Source organism: Lathamus discolor, chromosome 1 (assembly GCF_037157495.1).
Source record: "Lathamus discolor isolate bLatDis1 chromosome 1, bLatDis1.hap1, whole genome shotgun sequence".
NCBI classification, from domain to species: Eukaryota; Metazoa; Chordata; class Aves; order Psittaciformes; family Psittacidae; genus Lathamus; species Lathamus discolor.
This window is the reverse complement of record NC_088884.1, coordinates 109,496,276-109,517,985: the sequence shown is the minus strand read 5'-3', so window position 1 is coordinate 109,517,985 and position 21,710 is coordinate 109,496,276. Positions and strand designations below refer to the sequence as shown.

The 21,710-nt window shown below is 37.6% G+C and overlaps 2 long non-coding RNA genes across 2 annotated transcripts in view; both read left to right on the top strand.

Annotated features, from left to right (window-relative positions):
- Nucleotides 1–9,044, top strand: part of LOC136007306 (uncharacterized) — a 136,541-nt gene extending 127,497 nt beyond the window's left edge. Inside the window, exon 3 of the long non-coding RNA XR_010609605.1 lies at nt 8,963–9,044. This is a non-coding gene — a long non-coding RNA (uncharacterized LOC136007306). The remainder of the gene's footprint in view (nt 1–8,962) is intronic.
- Nucleotides 9,033–21,710, top strand: part of LOC136007307 (uncharacterized) — a 90,687-nt gene continuing 78,009 nt past the window's right edge. The window contains exon 1 of the long non-coding RNA XR_010609606.1: nt 9,033–9,071. This is a non-coding gene — a long non-coding RNA (uncharacterized LOC136007307). The remainder of the gene's footprint in view (nt 9,072–21,710) is intronic.

The window sequence follows — 21,710 nt, the reverse complement described above, 5'->3', positions numbered from 1 at the left end:
TCACTTGACATGGTACAGTGGCATGAAGAAAATAATACCTCGGAGATAAGCAAATGGCATTCAGAATGTCAAAGAATATTTTACGTAGCAGGAGATTTCAGATAATTGCACAGAGAAGTCATTAAATCTGCAGCAACTGATTTGTACAGTAGCCTCATAAATTAAATGAAACCATATTCAAAGTACACAATGCACTATAGTTCTGCCGCTGAAACTTCTGAAAGGAAACAGAAATGTTTTCGAAAGCCTGGGATGCTTCCAGACATCCAAGGCTTGGAAACAGAGAGAAATGATTCAGTTTATAAAGCATCTGTCTTGGAAAGTAAGTAAAAAAAATCGCTGCATATGTAGAAGATAAAAAGAGACAGTGGCAGTGCTAAACAGTTCGATATGTGCCCTTGTGGCCATGGAGAAGACATTTTAGGTTCAGACAGGTCTGAGCAATTAAGTGCTAGATAGAGCCACAGCCAAATATCTATGCTTGAATAAATATTATCCAGCTTAGTAAAATAAATAAATAAATAAATAAATGTCTCTGTTCTCAGTGCCAGATATTACTGGTTATAGAAAGCAATTACCAAATCACACTCTGGACATTGGCAGGGAGATGAATATTCTGTGTGTGATGAAACCGTCAGCGAAAAATCCTATTGCCACCCATGATGCGTAATAGACATATGTAGCAGCACCAAGGGCGATGACATTCTGATGTATAGGTGCTGAGATGGTAGGATGGAAGCTGTGGCACATCACACTCACAACCTCATCTCTCTGATAGTAAAAGCCAGGGGAATAAATCTAGTATTGAAATAAAACGATGAAATTGTGAGTGACTGTCGCATTATGTGTGGAACAGTTCTGACCTTCTCAGAACTAAAGCCTGACCTCCAAAAGGTAAAAGCAATACAAGAAAGCCTACAACTAGAGATATTAAATCAGTTCAGAAATTATTGGGGTTTGTAAACTCAGACTGAATTTCTTCATGATTGGTCTCAGATGTGTGTGAATTCCTCTAGCAACTGCTAGAGATGCATGCTGGAAGCAAGTCCCTTTAGTGCCAAAAGGCTGATGACCACATAAGCCAGAGTTTCAGGTTTATCTTTTAGTTGACTCTCTTTGCAAACAGAAGGATAACAAACATTTCTAAGGGTTTGTTTCTTGGTTGGTTTTGGGTTTTTTTTCTTTTTTTTTTAATTGTTTTGTTTTTAAATTAAGCCCATGTTATCCCAATTGGATTATAACAAATTACACCAGCAACGGTAATGATTGCTCTGAAAGCTGCCTGCCCTTTGCACTGTACAGAGTAGCCTTCCATTTGATGTAGCAATGGTGTATTTCACCTGCCAAAGGCACAACAGTGAGAGCCCATATGAAGGAGCCTGGTTCCCAGTGGGTAGCCAAGGCTCATGATAAGCCCAGGGAAAGGAGTGCTGCTCCCCTGGTGTTTCCTTGCCGGCTGTACTATCATTCCTGCTACAAGCTCCCTGCTGCTAAAGTGGTGATACATTTGCTGACAGGGTGATGAAGTGATGCCAAGGTGAGGAGAGGATGGCCCGTCTGAAAAGCAATATTTTACTTGTATGTTGAGTGAGGAAGAATAGCAATTTCTATAATTGATGGAGAATTTTCATATGATGGCCTGGCAGATATTGGACCCTTCTCCCTGCTTTCAGGTGGAGTAGAGAAGGGCAAGGGGATGGAGTGGGAGTTAAATTGAAGTACTTCACCCTCCCGCTGCCATGCTGGAAAGTTTTGCTGCTCAGGGGGAGCTTCTCCTAAGCAAAATAACTTTGGGGTGTCTTGATTTTTTGGGGAGAGGGACAACAAGCAGCTGCCCAGCAGCCCCAACACCATGGTGGGGCTGAGGTAATGTGCTCAAAGGAGGACTGGGGGATGCCACTCCAGAGGGAGTTGTGGGGTGGACTGCCACCGTGGCCTGCAGGCCTGTCAGGCTGAAACAACATGGCTGCTATGGGGCTGCCCTCACAGGATCATATAATCAGCTAGGTTTGAAAAGACCTTTAAGATCGTCAAGACCAGCCTGTACACCAGGGCTGCCATCACTAAATCATGTCACTGAGGGCCTCATCTATGTTGTTTCTGAACACTTTCAGAGATGGTGATTCCACCACTGCCCTGAGCAGCCTGTTCCAATGCCTGAACACCCTTTCGGTGAAGAAGTTGTTCCTAATACCCAATCTAAACCTCCCCTTGAGGCCGTTATTGCTTGTTACTTTGGAGAAGAGACCAGCCCCCACCTCACTGCAACCTCCTTTCAGGTATCTGTAGAGAGTGATAAGGTCCCCCCTGAGCCTTCTCTTCTCCAGACTGAGCACCCCCAGTTCCCTCAGCCATTTCTCATCACACTTGTGCTTCAGAACCTTCAGCAGCTCCGTTGCCCTTCTCTGGACCCACTCCAGCACCTCAGTGTCTCTCTTGTAGTGAGGGGCCCAGAACTGAACACAGCATTTGAGGTGCAGCCTCACCAGTGCCGAGTACAGGGGGATGATCACTGCCCTGACACTGATGGCCACACTATTGCTGATACAGGCCAGGATGCTGTTGGCCTTCTTGTCTGCCTGGGCACAAGCTGGCTCATGTTCAGTGGGTGTCAGTCAGCACCCCCGGGTCCTTTTCTGCTGTGTGGCTTTCCAGTAGCCTGGCCTTTAGGAGAAGATTAAATGCTCCTAGCCACATGTCCCAGGTTGCTGGCTGCCCAAGGGAACCATGGGCTGAACGTGTTTCTTGCTGGGGCTTGATGCCTGGGGCCAAAGGGGTTGTGGTGGCATCACAGCCATCAGGCCAGGCCACACAGGCCCTCTCTTTGAGTGACTCCTCTACCACAGCCGTAGGTCCCAAAACCATGTCCCTCTGCCACACTCCAAACGCACAGCATGAAACAGATTCTGTGGAAAATATAATTGCCAATGCAGTGTGGCCCTCATGCAGAAGATGCAGGAGTGCTGGTCACAGGACTGACAGGTTTGAGCTCATTTTCCCTAGAGCAGCCTCGTTAACCAAATGCATTTTTATTAAAGGGAGGCAAAGGAGGGCTTTTGGAGGGCTCACCAGTTCCCACGTCTCCCATCTGCCTTTGCTAGCATCCCAGCCCTTTTCCTTGTGTTTAGGTTTTTAGTTTGCTTTGCATGACATGAAATCTGTTATAACTGTTTCATTAAGCTGCCTTGCGTCACGGTAATGGCTTTACAAATTTAAATTGGCTGGTTTTGTCCACAAGAGCGTGAAACTGGAGGACCAGGAGAGCCTGCTCTGCGGTAGTATTTTCCATGCGCTGAATGGGGGCTGATATAAACAGTGTTTTTCCTTCAGGGGTTTGGCAGCTCTCCTTCGACCTGTCAGAGAAATGGTTATGACTATTTCTCCGCCCTCAAATGAGGCTGCTGAAAATTTTCAGCCTCTCTGGGAATTTCAGCTTCTTTCCATGGACCAGTAACACAATCTGGTTTTATGCTATGTTTAATTGCAGACAATTTAGGGTGTTAAGTCTCTCCTGGCAGATGTAAAAAGATGGGGGGGTGGAACCCCAAACAACTAAACAACCAAACTTACCCCACCTACCTCTTTTTCCTGTCAAACCTAAATACTTATTCTTTTTGGGAATATTCACAATTTTTACATTAACCTGACTGTTCTAAGAAGTGGTTCAGAGTTGATATTTGCTGCAACTTATATCCTTTTTTTTCCCTCTTGCTTTATTTACTTAGTTTACAAAACAATTTTTTTTTTCTGAAATTATATTAATTTAGCCTAAATTGTTAGACAACTTTGATTTCTGCTATAAACTTTTCTTATTGGCTAATGGCTTATTGGTTTATTGTCTTTTTGCAATGTTTTCTAGTTGAATTGCAGTTGCAACAAAAGTAACAAGTTAAAAGAAGCTTGTAGGTGAAGGAGAACAATACAGCACAAAGTCATACCAGAAAAGTAATTAATGTAATGACAACATTATTAGAAATGATTAAATACACCAAAATGATCAAAATTGATATTTCTTTCTATGCACCTCCCCTCTTAAAAAAACAAAACCCAACAAACCAGCCAACCAACCAAAAAAACACCAAACAAAAAGAAACCTCAAACAAAAACCCAACCAAACCACCACTTTAGAAATGTGTTTGAATGAGATTTTGTTTCAGAAGGTGTTTACAGAAAGCAAATATCATAAACCCCACAGATGTTCAAGAGGATATTCATGCATAGCAATAGTTGTCATGTGGTTCTTTCGTAAAATGTTTACTTTTCTCATGATAAGCTGATACCTCTGCATATTCATAGTTTTGAGGGGTTTATTGCTAGAAACAGCTTTCACAAGCATAGACCTGTTTATTCAGATAGGAAGCAGAAATAGTACCACATGTATGAAATAAACAGCAAATATTTTTGAACATGTGACAGGCTAAAATGACAGTGAAAACAGAGAATAAATATGTGATAATTTCAGCTGGTTTCAGATAAATTCCTGTGTGTTGTTACATTGAGGAAAATAATGTCAAAGTTGCATTCTTTATTGAATGAATTGCACACTGGGAATGTTTCTCCCGCCTGTTCAGCAAAACATATTTTTAATGAGTGCTTTGGAAGGAAATTTGCTTTGTGTTACTGTCAAAGATATTAATTTTCATTGAACTTGATTAGTGTCTGATACCAAAGTATCAGTTGGAAGTGTCAGCTTGTGTTTTGAACAACAGGACTTTCCCGGAAAGTTGGATTCATCCTGAAATTGGTGTTATTTGACAACTGAATTATATGTCTTTGTGTCTTATATCTTCGTGACAAACAATTTTCATTATATTCTATGTGAGACTAGAATGTCAGGATGCCTATTCTGGTAAGTGCTCAAGACAAAAGAAGAGTTTGATAGCTTAATGGTGAATTTGAACAAGGAGCTTGCTTTACTTTTAGACACTGCTGCTACTTTTACTCACGGACATAATTCTTTGTCCTGGCTTTCTTCTGGGGTTTGTCTTGTCAGAAAGTTATATAGAATTGTACCTGGCAACCAACCTATCCGTTAGGTACAAAAAATAGTACATTGACTCATCTTCAGAAGCGTGTTTTCAACTAAGGCATCAAACGGTGGTACAGTAGGAGGACCATCAAATGCAGTTGTCATTAGTACTTATGCTTAGGATGCTCTTTTTCCTGCTGTAAAATTTGCAAATACACAGTCCCTGCTCCAGTGCAGCAGTGCCCAGCTGGTGACTGGAGCTATGTGGACAAGAAGGATGTAAGTTCTGGGTGGTTGTTATAGAATAACGTATTTTTATGTTAACAGACTTCATTGCTCATTATTTTGTACTTAGTTCTTACAATAAAACCTCGCTGAGCCCTTGCATTTCTTTAAAGTATGTGGTACACATTTCAACAAAAGCTCAAAGATTTGAAGAAGCAAAGTATCCTCAAAATTTGAGCTTCACAGTAAAAATTTTAACAAAACGTGCTTGATATGTATGTACAGTTGAGGACTTTGAACAAAATAGTTTTTACCTTTATGATTTCATTGCTTTAATTTCAATTAAAAAAAGAGCATCCAGAAACATAGTACTTACTGTAGATACCATGTTTCACCAGTAGTCTCTGTGCTCATAGTGGCTCACATGTTTTTCCTTAACTAGGCAAAGTGATGCTGCTGTTAATGAAAAATATTTGAAGTAATGTTAATTTTCTTCCTTTTTTTTTTTTTTTTCAGTGGGGATTTTTAAATGCCTTTTTACAGAGATCGCTGCCCTAATGGTATATTTTGCTTCACTTCTCAATCTCATTTAAATCTTGGATGATTCTGTATTTCAATATAGATAATAACCATTACCCTTACAATCCAATAGCATGTCAATTCTTACCAGTTACTTGAAGACTGACTTCCTTGTCTCCAGGTATGCAGGATATACTTGCTTGGAGTTGTGACTGATTTCTAGGAGTTAGAGTTTCCCCCGAAGATATTACAGATCCTGTGGTTATCACATACCTGCTGGGGGCAGGAGGAGACTGGGAACTTGGCTCCTGCTCCATCCAGCTCTTCCTCTTCCCCTCCCTGTAACACAGGGAGAGAGCTTTATCACAGTTTAGGTAGAAACTTTGAAATTGTCTGATGTAAAGCAGTTTTACCATAATCAGCCATGTGTAAATCAGGTAATCTGGTGTGATAGAGCATGTAAAGCAATGTCAGGTCCTCAGAAGTTGTAAAGATGACCTCAGCAGCTGCTGTTGGGTTTTGAGGTTAGGCAATGAAGTGTGCATATTTCACTGTTGTATTCTGATCCAGTACTTTTAAGAACTAAACAGCTTTGCTTGTAGATAGATTTTATTGATGCTTCATAATCTTTAGTGGTGCAGGGTCAGAAAGAGAGCCTCTTTTTTGTGCATCTTGGAAACCTTGTGCCACTCAGTTCTGGATTTGTACAGCTTAGACAGTTTGGCCTGTAGGACTGTAGATGTTAGGTATGATACACCCAGATAGGAGTTTTAAGGAGAGGAGCAATGTGGAAGCAGGTCTTTCAGTTGCCATTGGGAGTCTAGTGTTTAAAGTTATTTTTAATAAGAACAGTAAGATCTGTTCATTGTCACAACAGTAGGCTCTGTTGTGACAAATCCAGCCCCAGGAAGTACTTGGGAGATGACATGACCTAAGTCCTGCAGGTCTGGGCACCCTGCCTTCACTGGGCAAAAATAGATGGCAGAATGCACATAGTAAGCAATTTACTTCTTCCTGCCAAAGTACATGTTTGTGTCCCTGGTGTAGTGTAGAAAACACACCACGGCTGATGCATTGCCACAACCATTTCCAAGATTTTTGGCCTTGTTTCCTTTATAAAGTTTTAGTGTTTCATGAGAATAGCAGGAATTCATCATTGATTAGTTATGTGTAGTCATCACTCATTTGTATTGATTAGGAGAGAAAGGCTTTCGGTAGCTTTCAGCTGTAGGTTGCTGTAATTTAGTCCTGTTTGCTGTCGTGCAACATAAACAAGAACACTAAAACAGTAACAGTTGTTATTATTATGCATGCCTCAAAAGATGAATGGAAATCCAGCAGTTTCCCTGAAGGACTCTGGAATAATATCTATGACATCTTTTATGACATCTTACTTAGCAATTAAGTATTAATTAGTTTTGGCTCTAGTTTTGCTTGCTTCTAAAGAAGGTGTCTCTATGGAAATCTCAGAAATTCTCAGTAGAAACTGGCACGTTGGGGAAGATGGTAATTATTTTGTGTATTTATTATATAATGGGAAAACAGATGTAGAAGTCTGGTTTTCCTCCACTTTGTAATAAAAGAAGCAATTATAACAAGAAAAAACTACTCATTTTATTAACCTAAATGTATGTAATCTCTTTATTAGTATTATGAGTTTGGAAAATTTAATAGACATATTTTTGAAAGATTTTAAAAGTGTACTGTATGGATGTGTTTTTTTTTTTTTTTGCTGAGCTGTAGCAACTGACTAGTACTGAAGACAGCCTGAGCGGGGACTTTATTACGGCAGTGAGCCAAAAACTTAAGTCTCTCATGTAACAAAATCTCTTCCGACAGAGGGCTCAATTCAGAAAAGCATCCAGCTTTCAAACAGGGTTGGTCAGTAGTGAGGATGATCCGTGGGGATGGGAATCACTCAGATGAGGCAATGTGACACTCACTGGGGGACTTTAACCCCTTCTTCATTCTCCCAGGAGCATCTGCATGTTCCTGGGAATGTGGGTATTTGAGCTGGCACTTTGCATCTGCTTTCTCCTGCAGTCCTTAAGTCCTCCAGCAGTTATGTCATTTAGGTTGCCAAACCAGACCTAGGGGTGCCTCTACATGTTTAAATGGTGGTAGCCTTGCCAACCTCCATTGGTCTGAGCATCACCTAGGGAGAGACTGCTGGGAGAGGAGCCCCCATTCCTCCAAACCTTATGAACTTCACAAATGGTGTTTGACCTTGTTCCTCAGCACAAACAGGTATAACAATTTTGGGAGAAGTCTGGTATCTAATGTCTCCAGTCACAGTCAGCTCTCTTTTCTCTGTACCCTCTATCATTGTATCAGGCAGCCCAAGGTGAGCATGTTGAAGTGCTGGCTTGTTTTTGAAAGGTCCTTGTACCCCGTCAGCTTCTTCCCATCCATCTCTCCCTGGGGTCACACACACAAACCTGCTTGGGTTTCTTTCTGTTTTTCTTCCTCAGACTTGGTACTTGTGCAAGCCACTTGAAATCACCAGTGTGGTAGGAAAATAACCTGGCCAAACACAATCATACTGTTTTCTTCTTGGCTGCTAAGTTGAATTGATTGCTAGAGTCAGTGCCACACATTGCTAAGGAGGGCATGAAGCTGGGGGTTGGGATCAAAGACAGGAAAACAAGGGGCAACAAGCCATTATGTCACTCAGCTGTGTGTAAAGCTGCAGCACTGCATCTTTTTCCCACTCCTTCATTTGATTCTACTACCTAGTCCAGCTAATAACATGTGCATGCAGAGTAATTGTTTCAGCATTTTATTTCACTGTGTAAAGGAGAGAGAAAGCTGAAAGTCAGATGCCTTCTTACTTGAAGTCTGATATTTCTCTATTATGATAATAAAAGATGGTTTTCGTGCCTTTGCATGTTCCGTCATGGTAAACAGCTGTGCCACCAGATTTCATGGAGAAGTAAAATAGGTTTCAATTAAATTATGGAACTGTTTGCATGAAATTTCATAGAAAGCTGCTTTGAACTTTTATTTGTAGAAACTGTGACAGGGTTTATGTAAGTAAGTATTAATTAAAATATTCTCTTCTGTAATTTATTAGCATTATTATTTTGCAAGTTATAACTTGTGAAAAATGCATTTATCCAGGGTATAAGTTATTAGTTGCTTTATTAAAAAAAAGTCAAAAAAGTCACTACTTAGATATTAGCTGTACCCCCAGTCTCCCATGACTTAACAAAAATGTAAAAATGACCAATCCTATCTCATATCGTGCAGAGCCACATGTTGGAGTCACGGTGTGAAGTCTCTGAAAAGCTGCCCCCCAGTGTTTTGAGTCTGTACAAAAGGGATACCAGCAGCTGAACCTGATGGTTTGCATTTAAATGTGAGTATATATGATTTTAATAGATTAGGTCTTAAATATTACAGTTTTAGCTAGTTTGTGTATGTATTTGAAATATGGCACCAAGTACTTAATGTTGCTCTACAGCATATCACTATCTTCCCCCAGAACAGTCAAATTACTTATGCAGTGTAATATGTATGAGCTAATTATTATGTATATATCACTGTGCCGTGTCTCAGTAGCATATTTCCTATTGCAAATAAAGCAACAAAAGTAAAACTGGGAATTTTGTCAAACTGAATGCAAAATACTCACTTGAAATGAGTGCCCTTTTTAACTGGATACTTCAAAATTATGATGGGTGACCTGCAGTGAATGAAGCCAAGTCTTTGTGTATTCTGTCCTTAGAGTGAGAAGTGTAACTGAAGTTGACCAATCAACTTGATCAAAACTTGATCGAAGTTTATAAAAACAGCAGAGTAAAAGAGAAAACACTTTGCTTTTCAGGAAAGTGTCCAGAGGTCAAAATGTTGGCGGGGGAAGGCTTTTTTTTTTTTTTTTGGGGGGGGGGGGGGTTGTTTGGTTGTTTTGGGTTTTTTTTTTTTTTTTTTGGTAAATTGACTGGTTTCACCAGTTGCTAAGGAGTTATACCAAAATCCCACCTGCGGCAGACCAGATACATAACCTTTCCCCCAAATTATGCACATTGTTGAATATTACGTGGTCCAGTAACATGTAGGAAGAAATGTTTTGGGGTACCACCTACAGGTGAGTATAGTCAAAAATGCACAAGAAGAAATAGATTTGCAAGGCCAGGAGTGGTTGAATAAAAAACAGTATGAAGAACAAAGCAGCTTGGCAGGTAAGGAACAGTGTAAAATATTAATAGCCAGGTTGAACACCAAGGAGACGAAGAAGACACAAAACTTGCGGAGCCAAGAGACTGGCAAGCTTTGTAGCAGTTAGAGTTTTCAGAATCCGACTCTCTTGCATATAACTTCAAAGTCATGAAAGCCATCTAGGTCCAGGAATGTTTGATTTACTTCCTCTTAATTTTTTAAATGACATCTTAAAATGTCATTTTAAGATGACATTTACATTAAATAAATAAATATGAAATACAAACCTTCAAAATCCTCAGCGAGAATTGTGTTATAGAAATTTGAAGCACATCTGAACTGCTTATTCAATATAAATGAGGTGATGAAAAATAATTTGGAGCCCTTTATTAGTTCTGAAAATGACACACTTGATTTACAGTTCTATTCCTTATAAAGCAATTGTAAAAATTTTATTCTATAACAACATAAAAAGTAGTCATATAGTAATTAAAATATGTGGTATGTTTGGGCCTCTACTATTCAAAATGAATGATAAATCTTCTGAGGTGATAGCTGAAATATGCTTGTAGAAGCAATATGAAAGATAGTGGCTGGTTTAGGAAATCTACTGAATTTAATGGAAAAAATGCCACACATGCAACCAGTGAGCTTATAAACATAGGGTTCTTTTAATAAAATATTCAACTGTAATTACTTAAAAAAATATACTGTTTTTGTGTTGGAGTTTCAAAAAAACATTTTTTAGTGAAAACTAGTTTCAGTCTAAAGTTTTGCATTGTACAGAATAATGCAATTCATGTCAATAAAATTCTTGTTCTCAAAGTCAACAGTTAATTTTAATGTACTGATGCAGAAATAGAAAGTATACATCAAAGTTTATATGTAAACACTTGTTCTAAGCACATAATAAATGTTTATTAAAACTTATGCTTTGAGATATGCTCCTTATTTAAATCATATGGTATTTACTCTGTTCAATTCTTAAAACATTTCTGTGTCCATCTCCTAGAAATTAGCAAGTAAGAAACTTAGTGTTTGATTGTGAATGCAAGCTGTTGTCTTCTGCCTTTGCTCCTTTAAGATTGTAATTTGACTTTGAGAATAGCCTTCCTAATGTCTGCAACTATTTGCTTGGCACCTCTGTGGTACTTTTTAATATTGTCTAGCTTATATTAAAATTAGAATTGACTCTTTCTTCCTGTGTTTCATTTGCTGGGCTATTCCTTTTGCTGCTGGTACTTTTTGGGTGTTTAAAATAAGTAGACAGGTGAGACTGATTTTGGTGATAGAGGCAATCAATTAACATGATTCCTGTTTGTTGCTTTAGAAATGCTATGTGCTTGTATATATAAACCATTCCTTGATTCACTGAGGATATGACTTTCAAAAATGGTATTGTTAAAGGCAGTTGTAGTTGTAATTTTTGTGTGGGGCACAAAGTGATTAATTTGTGCTGAAAAAATAGACGGTTACCAGAGCTTCACAAAGTAATCAGGTGTTTTGGTGGTAGGAAATAGATTTATGAATTGATCAAAACCTTCTCTTCTTATGCTGGCAAAAATTGTTTGAACTATTCATAAGAAGAGGAACAACATCAAGATTTAGTTCCTCTCTTAAAAGCAAGTTCACTTTTGCAGATTGTGTAAGAAGGATCCTACTAAGAAAAATATGACAAACACAGAAGTGTTTTTATTAAGGTCAGACCTTTACAAAATCGTCTGCTTTTACAGTATGCATGTTTGGGGGAGGGGGGAAAGTAGAGAACAAAGGCAAAAAACCAACAGTTTTTAAGGATGGTTAGTCAGTTAGTAGTGATTCTGTCAGAGCAGACAATTTCACACTTTTCCTTAGAAGCTAGAAAAGCATTCTTTCATACATTCAGTTGGAAAAGGAAGAGTTCATAAAAATCTTGTAAATAAAGTGGTACATACATGATATGTAATAACAGTGTTGGGTATATTTAACTAGAGACAGTCTTTTTGCTAGCAGTTGGAAGGAAGAATATGAGGAAGATCGACAAAGAACAAAGGAAAAATGAGACGCGGGAGAAGGAAAGATTAAGGAAGAAAAGAAAACAGTCTAGCTTGTCAGTTTTCTTTTCATGAGGAATAATCTAAGAATGAATAAAATTTTAGTTCAAAGAGGAAATATTTTTACATCACTCTAGCTCAGAGAAGAATACCCAACATTATTAGAAATTAATTCTGATATTATCTTTTGAAGGTCAAGTGAAATTGTGCTTCGGATATAGACTACGAACCAGGCATGTTCTCTGTGCAATTAAAAGCAACAAGCTCTCCACTAAAGAATGTGAAAACTATTCAAATTAGCTTGGAGGAAGAATATATGTCTTCATTTTATTACAACGCTATGTATTTCCAAGAGTAATGACATTAATCTCTAGCTTTGTACTTCACTTAGTTCTACAAAGATATATCGTATGATTTGAAAAAAAAAGACTAGAAAACAGGAACATGATTTTCAAGCCTTTTGTAAGTATAGGCAGCAGTTCATGCTTCCCCCCCATATTTATAAAAAGCAATGTTATAAATCCCATGAACATGCAGCATAGGAATATACATTTGGTAAATGAGATCATTTATATCTTAAAAAAAGGATAGAAAGATTCCAATTAGCATATTGTAATCTATATTGCACTTAATTTCTCTAGATGAACCTATGAATAACCTAAGCCTGTTTTGGGCATGGGGTGTTTAAGTTTTTTTTTTAATTATTTTTACTTTCCTTTTGCACCTTCTCTTCCCCCTTACTCACACCTCTCCCCAGTATTTCTAGATGTGTTTTATGAAAATTACATGTTTTCATAATTTTAAATCTTAGGTTCTTAAATTCACCTCCCAGACCTAAATTAAGATCACCCAGTTTATTACAAAGGTGCTAAACTCCTGTGACTCCCACAGAAGAGGCTCAGTAGTGCTCAGCACTTCTGCAAATAACTTACTGGAAATGTAGGCACTTTTGTTTTAGGTAGTTAAATATTGATTCAGAAGGTTTGAGTTAAGCTTTTTCATTTGGAAACATACCTTTTGATAGGCTCCTTAGTTTCTACACTGTACGCTTTTATAGCTTAAATGGGCCACTGGTGGGACTAAGCTATGTCAGGCGGTCAAGTAGGTGTTGCTAAGGTACTGCCGGCTGATATGGTAAGATGCTGTTTCTCTTCAGAGTTGAGTGGTAAAAATCTAAGTTGTGCTACCATAACATCAGCCTTTCCTTTGGTATATGCCGTCACTGTCGCATTTGAACTATTTTAATTTCAAAATATCGACATAGCAGCATTTGATATTGCATAGAAAACATGGTTGAATTATTGCAGCAAATATAGAGAAAATGTTCCAGTTTGTGGAAAGGTTATGTGAAAATAAATACACAATTTATTTATATGGGGGTGGGGGTTTTCAAGATTAAAAATAACTTTGGATCAGAAACTGTGTATAAAGGGCACTTAAAGTAGTTAGGTTCTTGTTGATGTAACTCAGCTTCATACAGCGGCATTGAATTAACTATGTCAGAGTGTTCAAGGGTATAGAATAATACATCATGTAGATCCATGTGCAGATGTCCTGTTGTCTCGCCTTTCCTGCTTCACCCTCAGCAGCAAGGCTGTACCCAGACCTCTGACTGTGCTCACAGCAAGCTTCCCTGTATGGCAGTTTTGCCTGTGTCCTTCAGCTCCAGCTGCCATAATGCAGGAGTTAAATGACATGGAAAATATTGTGTTGACCCAGCAGACCTGCGGGACATTCATGCAACTTACAAAGGTCTAGCAAAGGGGCTGAGCATCTTGTAAAGTCCAAAGTAGGATTTTGGTGTGATTTACATTAGTGTATAGACTTCAAGCACAGGCTGATTTTTAATATCAGTCCAAGAAATCTGTCTTTGTCGTATGGAGAGAAATATTTCTATAACTCTTGGATCTTTCTCAGCTAAGTCAGAGTCTTCTGAAATGAAAATTTCAAACCTACACTTACTGCAGTATTTCATCTATGAATCTGTAGTTGAGAATAATTTCCTTCTCTCGTTCATTCACTTAAAAACCCCAAAACAAACAAATCCACAAACAAAAAAAAAAAAAAACCCCACCAAAATTCCTCTGGGTAATAATAAATGAAACTGGTAAGTGGAATAATAGAACCGGGATGTACAAATATTTTAAAAAATATTCTAAATACTCTAGTATTAGAATTGCGCCAGAAGAAATTGTCCAAATAGTTGGCAATATCCTAAATATGTGCATTTTAATAGAAATTATTTTGTAATATAAATTAGTTTGCATTGAAATTTAGTTGTCTATTACAATAGACAATAATTTAGATTGCAATTTTTCTGACTGCTAGTGTATTTAATTGATGTTTATTGTTTGTTTCACTGCAAAAATTCCAAAAGACCTTATGGAACACAATAAGGGAGGTGTTGACTTTTAACTCTTCTGTTTTTTGTAGCTTCAGGGTTTTTCATTCATCTGAGCTGATGCACTCATGTAGGGCTAATTTGATTTCATGATACTGCTTAGTGGTATTTTTGTCTTGTCTTTTTCTCTAAGAGGCATGTAACTCCTTCTGTGACTTAACTGCCAATCTTGATTTTAAAGACCAAATTTAGACTAAACCCAGAACCTAGGCATTTGAGATATTTCAAAACTTTGTGGCAAGATACGGAAAAATAACTTCTAGGTCTCTCTTTGCAAAAGGGAGTACTACCAGACATGTCTTCCATGACTTATGGCAGTAAATAAACCTTCCAAGAGTCCAAGGTGTATAATTGTTTGTAAAAAGAAGCAAACAAAACACCAACAGAACAACCCCATCCAATATGACACCTAACTAACATTTCTTCTGGGACAGGCCAAGGTGTACTTGTATGTAGAAATGCTTTCAAGCATTTCTATGCTTGTGCCTATTTAGTTAATTTCTTTATGTTCTGCAAAATATTCCATCCTTTCCTAGAAAGCTGAATTAATTTTTGTTATTGTATGAGATGGGGCTCTGAACATCGTGAGGGAAGTCTTAAACAGAAAAACTTGCTCAGTACTATGAAGATACTTATATCCTTATGTTGTCTTTTCTGTTTAAAATAATGTCATTTATAATGGAAATCACAGCGCATCTAATTTCCAATTTTCTTAGCTGTGATTTTCTTCAGGGCTCAGTGCTAACAAAGGACTGAGAGTCTAAAAATGGACCCAAAATGTTCAGTGGGGCTGCTGATCCCAGACGAGGGAAAATAGTCCTGTCACGAATAGTGTCTTCAAGATACATTTTATCTAGAATAAATTTTGACTGATTTCAGTCCTAATAGTGGACTTTGGATTAGAAGGGGGTGTGGGGAAGAGAGGGAAGGGGGAACATGTATGAGAAAGGGCCCTCTTTCCAAATTCCTGAGCAGCAGATGGGATGTTCTGGAAATATTTAGATCATACCAATAAATAAAGAGTAGCACATGGTCCAAAGAAACAATGTTTTTGCCTATACGGTAAAACAATCTGGTCTCAGAGTCACAGCTGCTATGGCACAGTGACTCATAGTCTGTAAAGTGTGGGATACTCCCTTTATAAAATGCAGTGGAATGAACTGCTGTTCAAATGCAAAATCTTCTCTAAGACCCACACTGTGTTACTTGTGCTGAGCCTTGAACAGAAATGTTTTGACTTGTCAATGAAAAGTAGTTCACCTTGGAAAAGAAAGAAGCATAGAACAGGATAAAAAAGCATTTAAGTGAGATGTGAAAATAAAGTGGGCTCCCCCCCCGCCCAAATCTTTAAGTGAGAAATTGAGATTCTTGTTTTGGTGATTTGATTCCCTTCCTCCTCACTCCTCTGGATTAAAAAAAAAAAAAAAAAAAGAATAAAAATCACTTTTATAAGTATTTTAATGAAGTTCTCCCCTTGGGGTTGCTCAGGGAGAAATATTGTCATGCAAGTGCATACATTAACTATGGGGAAAAAATTGCTATTTTCTGTTCGCAGCTAAAGTTGTTTTAAATAGACATTAAAATTATTAGAGTTGGGTCTTCTAGGTAGATATTTTGTATTAAGGCTTTAGCACTTGAGAAAAAAGTAGTTTTAATTAGAGTTGCTATTGTTTACCAGCAGTAGCATCGTGACTGTGGTGGTCTCGGACTATAAACTTTGTTTACAGAGGAGGAACTCTGATACAATTGTAAAAAACAAAGTTCTGCTGCGCAAATCCTTCTTGAGGTCACTTTTTACTAGTGCTTTAAATACTTCTTACCTTATGCAGGCTTATTCTTTAAAATACAGCATTTAGTTAATATCAATATGTCATAAACGACTGCTTGCCAAACTGCCGTGTGGCAGTCCAAGCAATTTAACAGGACTAGAGCTGCCACAGGCACAGGCATAGCAGCCCAAGCCCCCATGCACATCACAGTCTGGAGCCTGTGAGTTCTGTGGTACAGCAGTGGTCCCTGGAGTGGTTTCACAGGACTGAGCTTCTCTTCCAAGGTGCTGGATGAAAGTAAATGGAACTGTGCATCTTTCTCATTTTTATGATTAAAAACCCAAAAAGACTAATCTTACCTGCAACAATACAAGCAACACAGCACAGCTTGTGTTATGATACTCCAAGCAATGGAGAGACATAAAGGTTCAAAGAGGATCCCTGTATGCCCCCAGATTTCCCTGAGAGAGGAAATAGAAAGAAAGGCTTGCTGGAGAGAGGCTGTGGAAAGGACTGGCTCTGTATTTGAAATGCTTTTCACTGTCAATTTACGTGAGGGCTGTGAAGGCTAGAGACATGGGTCTTGTTGCCACGGACCCTTTGGCAGCTGCACATTGTGACACAGTATATGGCTGTGCCATATCCTGCAAATGTTATCCCTAAGTATTGCTGTAATGGAGTAGCGTGCCTCTAGTATGGTGGATTTCAAAGCTGTGTCAGTCTGGGAGTCCTCTGACCCCGGCTTTCTGATCACGTCTGTGAAGTAGAGTAGCCAGTATGTCTGATTTAATATTTGTTATAGCTCCATGCACTTGAAAGTGAGAACTGGAAGAAACCTTACCAGGTGCCGCTTGCATTCATATGGAAATAAAAACCCCAGGTCTCAAATGGAACCTGATTTCCATTGCATTTACAGTTAAGTACCAAATGAATGAAAAAAAAAACAACCCCACCTCTATCTATAAAAAGGACTGTGTTCACTTATTTGCTATCAAATTAGTTTCTTAACAGTGATACTGGTAGGCCTCTACTGCCATGCCCGCCTCTGCTTGGGTTTTGTAGGAAGCTTCAGAACTCCCATAGAGAAGGTAGTGTTGCCATGATGTGGAAAGCTTAATAGCAGTGTAGTGACTTCAGAGGAAAATGAATAGTGATACCTAATGCCTGAAAAAAATAATCCTGATACTAAGGTAATCTGTGCCTGTGTATGAAAAAGCTCAGGTGGATAGCAAAATCATTAGTGCTAAACCTACGAGACTGTTAAAAAAAGTGTTGTGGGTTCATATTTCTGGTTTACTCAGTGCTGAATGTAGGAAAGGAGCAATTTTGACAGAGCACAAGTAACACCATGCAAAATAGAGCATACAAAATAACATCCATAGCACAATGCCAGCTAAAGATACGTGCTATGGGTAAAATACATCTATGTCCAAATAAAATATAATGACAGTCATGAAATTGCATAGGCATTCAGAGCCTTACATAACACATGTTTCTATGCCTTTGCTGAGGATTCAAAGCTTTTTCTGGATCCTGTTTTAGTAAGGTAATTTTCATTCAGATGCTAGTAAAACTTAAATGGATCTCTAAGCTACTTATAAATGAGAAGCAATGCTACGTTACTTAGCAATCCAAACTACCACGGTGGAAAAAGACGAACTGATGGTGAATGTGAAATGCGTCTACACGAAGCACAAAGATGTCATAAGGATTGTTCTGTTTAGATTTACACTGATGCACTTTTGATGAACTTTAGACTCTGCTTCTTCTTACAAATTAAAATGTTCCTAGATCTGCAGCAGTGTTAATATTTTTATGATATGCTAATAAAATTATTGCTGTATCTTTCTCTAAACGTAGAGTACTGTTTTTCAATTCCAAAATATTCAGGTTGTGTTAGAAGTATGCATGTGTGTGTATATATATGTGTGTGTGTACAGCTATATTAAAAAATAAAAATATATAAAAATATATATATATTTTGAAATTCAGTTTTCAAACTGAAAGACTGCACAAATCTGAGCTTGAGGACTTTAACCAGATAGTGATGTTGATTCTGCACAGAATTTCCCAGTGGTATCATAGGTACAAATATGGTGGGTATCTGGAGCTGTGTAACATGAAGTCTGCTACTAGTTGGCACATAATTGTAGAATTTTAGTATTGCAGCAGCCTATTCTTGTAGCACTGGTGCAGCTACTATGGACATGTTTAAACTTTTTATAAGATCATACTCATAGTAAAACAAAAAGTTACAAAACCAGATGTTATAAAACAATACAGAAAGAAGCACTCTTGTTTTCAGTTAATTAATACATATCTTGATAAAATATTTAGTAAGGTGAACCATGTCACAGGCAAGCACTGCACGGGCATCTTGTTTTAATTCTGGTCTGCCCTCCTTAGCTCTGCAGGCTTGCATTTGATCTCTGAGCCAAGATAAAATCCACAATGAGAACCAAACAGTACAAATAAGCAGAAATGTCTGCTTTGCTAAAGGGTGTAAAGCAGAAGGAGTATTCCACTAGTCCCAACAATATGTAGCACCAGGTTCTGTTATTCGCACGGTCATTATTCTGAGATAGCATCCTCAGACAGGGCTTGCAAATCATGGAAGTGAAGGAGATGTAGCTGCTGAACTCAAGGGGAAGTTGAGAGAGGCAGCGCGCTGGTGCTAGGGAGGGGCATGGCTGCCCAGGGTGCCACAGCTACCACTATGCTGCAAATGTGTCTTTACTTGTAGGCTGTTTGAGTAGTTACCACAGTAGGTAAGGGAGGGTATTAAACTAATGGATTTTCATCACCCTTTTCCAAGTGCAATTTTAATGTGCTTTACCCATCTGAGTCTTGTATTTTTATATGACACTTCCTTAAAAATGTTTTTCTTAATTAACAATCCCCAAGAAACTGGTGGTTATGAGCAGTTTTGTGAGTGACTTGGAACTTGGTGCCCTCGTCAGGAAAAGAAAGGGTCTATTAGACCCTCAATAAGGTGAAAGGATGAGCAATGCTTTTTTTTTAATAGTTTGTAACTTTTTTGTTGTTCGATAGAGCTAGATCTTGCATGCTGCTAGATCATTCATTCAGGATAATCTGTGTCTTCAGACCGGTTTCCATTATCTGAGGTAACATGAGAGACTAAGTTTTTCTTGCTGTAACCTTCTAGTCTCCCTCTCTGAATGGATGAGGGAGCACATTTCAGAGTAAAGATGTTTAAATAATTAGTAGTGAGTTTACTGCTACTTACTTTCAAAGCGGTTAGCCCTAGAAATAAGCACAGCTGTTGTATACGCAGGAGTTAAGTGTTTTCGGGGTGGCGCCTTAACACAGACCTTGTACAGGACTTGTATGGTATTAACAATTTTAGGTCCTGAACCTGCAAACACTTAATGCATTTCAGTAACTTTATTCCTGAGAACAGTCCAGTAGTACTCACATGGGTGCGATTATGGACACGAGTAAGTGCTTGCAAGATTGTGGCATTAGTTTTCAAAGGCAGCGTAAACTCTACAGACCATTGCAAAATTATATTTATTGCAATGACCTGTGAAATTGTTACATATACATGTAGCTTACATGAAGTAAGCTACATATTTCTAGTAGCCAATTCTGTGAATGTTTAAATCAATAAGTAGCTTTACTCATGCAAGTAAACGTGAGTAAACATAAGACACTGGGTAACAAACAAGGATAAAGTTGGTGATACATTTAAAAGTTTGCTGTCCTGCAGATTTTACTATTAAAGCATGTGCTTTTGTTCCATGTGTTGAACCATAAATGCAGTGCTCTGAATTCAAACACCATGAGAAAAATAAGCTGGTGAGTTTGCAGAGCGACACATACTCTACCACAAATCTCTGAAGTTGCTGAAAAAATATTTGTTGATTGCAGTGAAGGTGAATCAGGCCCCATCTAGAAAAACTAGCAATTTTAATTTTGGTTTTAGCTTAAAAAAAAAAAAAAGTGAATATGTAAAGTTCATAAACATTAAACCTAGTCACTAGACAAAAAAAGACATGATGATATTGTTCCCTGTCTCTTTATTTCCTGTTTTCTGTTGCATATGGGTGAAATACCCCCCAAAAAATTATTTACAAATGGTCATATGTTGTGTAGAGTTGATCTTTTCATTAGAAATAATCGGCGTTTCATGTTTCTAAGCTCTTAAAGGTAAACAACATCAAGAAAACGCAATATTTCTGTGTTCTTTGGTATACAGGGCAGACAATATAGAAGGCAATAAAAGCAAGTGATTTTTTTCTTATTTGGAATGAAAAAGAAAAAATTCTTAAAACAGAGCTTAAAACAGGTAATCTTGGTCATAGACAGCCTGAAGTCATGAAACCCCATGTTCACAGTGTTCATAGCTGTGCAGAGATAGCGACCAAGACAGTTCTTTAAGAGAAGCAAATGGGACAATTCTATAGAAGCAGCTCTATATTTTTCATTGCCTTTTAAAAAGCATACTTGTTAGCTTGTGCCATTTATTAGAGTCCACAGAATGAATAATATGGTGTCTATGTTCAGATGTAAACTGGGGTTTTGTTTCATATTGATGCCTGAACTTAAAACATCAATGTCTGAGAAGTGAGTCATTCATCCTACTGTTAAACAAAGTTGTGTTAAAATATTAAGCATTTAAATATCATATAGGGTTTTTTTTGCTATTATTGGAGAGTTACTTGGGGACTGGTATTATGCTTTGCTGTTGCTATGGAAACTTTTTAATACATTCAGTTTGAGAACAAGAAATTGGAAGTAATTTTTGCATTCTTAAATCCAGTTTTCTGGTAATAAAAGGGACAATTGTGGATTATCAGATTGTTACCAAAGCTTTCCACTAGATCCTAAGGTTATTAATCTCTAGCAAAAGGGGAGGAAAATTTTTACTAATAAACTTCTACAAAGAAATATGAAGAAATTATATCTATTTTTTCATCATGTGGAGATTAGTCAATTAAAAACCCAGTATTTTAATATGTTCTCAGGAAAACGGCTGATCAAAAAGTGGGTTTTGTTGAAAATTCAAACGAATTCTAAATTATTAAAAAAATAAAAGGTGAGATAATTGTGACTAAAAAAAAAAGCAGCTAAACCTTACATGAAACAGTTCTTTTAAAAAGTATATATCTTCTTTATTCATTTGAAGTAATCTTGATATGAGTCAGGAAACACTTTTTAATATCATGTATTAATGCAACACTGTACCTAGAAAGATTAATAAATTTACTAAAACAGTTTTGAAAACAAAAACACTTGAGCTCACTTATATATTTTTTAAAGATCAAAGGGTAAACCAAAGCAGCCTAATAGCAATAATGCTTTAATTTGTTTTCAAAATGATATATAAAGTGATACTCCCGTACATTTTCCTAAAAATGGAACTTTTTAGAGTGTTTAATCCATTCTTATATATTAATATTTTCTTGTTAACACTTAGGGATAAAATATGAATAAAAAGAATTTGAATGAAATTATTATTTTAATTTGAAAAATCTCCAATAGAACCTGTTAATAAAATTGTTGGTTTAGTGTTTATCCACTCTGATATAACTTTGATTGTTTTTATTTTTTTTCATGGTAAAGTAATTTAATTAGGCATAAAAACTATAAATACTTTAGAACTTTTATAGTAT